Source organism: Octopus sinensis, linkage group LG9 (genome assembly GCF_006345805.1).
Source record: "Octopus sinensis linkage group LG9, ASM634580v1, whole genome shotgun sequence".
NCBI lineage: Eukaryota > Metazoa > Mollusca > Cephalopoda > Octopoda > Octopodidae > Octopus > Octopus sinensis.
Window position 1 is genome coordinate 105,203,176 of NC_043005.1, and position 2,019 is coordinate 105,205,194.

Genomic DNA, 2,019 nt, shown 5'->3' on the forward strand with positions numbered 1-2,019 from the left:
GAGAGGAAGGCAAAGGCGAGCGAGAGAATGGAAGGGAGAGAGAGAGAGAATGAACCGGTAAGATAGAGAGTTGGATAGAATTACGATGATAAAGTGTGAAAGAAAAATAGGTCCAGGAATTGAGGAGAACATAGAGAGATGAAGGTGAGAGATAATGTGAACTGAAGAGGATAAAATATATAGAATAAAGATAATATGGGAGTAAGGGGAGATAATCGATGATAGATGAGGTGGCGAGGATTAGGGAAACGAAGAGATATACAAAGGTGGAGATAAATATAATACATCGTCAGTATCATCACTATCATCATTATTATCACCTAAACATCACCGTTATCTGTTATCATCATCATCATCATTATCTTCGTCATCATCGTAGTCGTTGTCGTGGTCGTCCTCACCACCACCACCACCACCACCACCACAACCACCACCACCACTACCACCACTATCATAATCATCTTCCTGATCATTATGAGTAACAATTGCTCACAACAACAACAAAAATGACAGCGTGACCATCACCCTGCAAAAAGAACGGGGAGCGGCTACAGGAACATCATTATGATAACCATCATCATCATCACAGTCGTTCTCGTCATCATCCACCACCACCACCACCACCATCGTCATCGTCATCATCATCATCATCATTATCATCATCATCCATAACAACAACCAAAGACGACGTGAGACGCTTCAAGAAGAAGAACAACAACAACAACAACAATCGACCAATAACAACATCAACGAAAAAAAAACATTTCAATAACAACATCAACGAAAACGTGAAAAACTTCAATAACAACAACAGCGACATCACCATGAATAACAGCAACAACAACAACAACAACAACAACAACAACACAACAACAACAACAACAACAACAACAACAACTGTAACGTGACAGAATGATCAAAGGGTTGCTTCTTGTCTCCAAACTGTACACTTTGTAGTTCCTGGGGAATTATGTTAACGACTTCCGGTCAGAGAGCCTTCAATTACACCACTAGGCGGTGTTGTTGCCGTTGGTGATAGTGGTGATCGCGATGACGACGACGATGATGATGATGATGATGATGGTGGTGGTGGTGGTGGTGGTGGTGATGGCAGTGATCACGTATATGTTGGTGGTGTCCGTGATGAAGGCGACGGTTGAAGTGTATAGCGCTGAAAAAGGTGCTGCTGGACATGACGACGATGATGGTGGTGGTGGTGGTGGTGGTGGTGGTGTGTAGTTGTGGCGATGATGATGATTATAGAGATGGCAATGGTAGCGAGACGCATGCCAATGATCATGGTGGTGGTGGTGGTAGTGGTGGTGTGTAGTTGTGGCGATGATGATGATTATAGAGATGGCAGTGGTAGCGAGACGCATGCCAATGATCATGGTGGTGGTGGTGGTGGTAATGTGATGGTGGCAATAATGGTGATGGCGGAGACAGGGACGGTGATGTGGTGGAGACCATTCGGTCTTCATTGGCGGTGTTGGTAGTGGTCGTAGTGGTGGCATTCAGGCGTCAGTAGTCTCAGTGATGACGTAGGAGGTGGTGATGATGACATCGGTGATAATGGAGTTGTGATGATAATGATGATTATAGTGGTAGTGGTGGTGGTGGTGATGGTGGTTGTGTTTGTATTGTAGTTCTTGATCCTGTTGTTATTGTTGTTATTATTGTTGTTATTGTTAATGTTGATATTGAATTAGTTGTTGTTCTTGTTGTTTTTGTTGTTGTTAGTGTTGGCGGAGGTGGTGGTGGTGGTGGTGATTGGTTAGTTTTGTTATTTCTGATGTTTTTGCCGCGTTACTTCAGTTATTTGGTTGTTTGTAACTCTTAGAATTCTTGGTCTGTGTCAGTTGATCTGTGTAGTAGACACATGAATGTGTCTATATGTGTGTATATGTATTGGAATCTGTGTGTATATCTATAGGAATCTGTGTGTGTGTGTTTGTGTGTGTGTGCATGTATATGTATGTGCGCGTGTTGTAACGCTATGCGTGTGTTTGTGATGGTTTG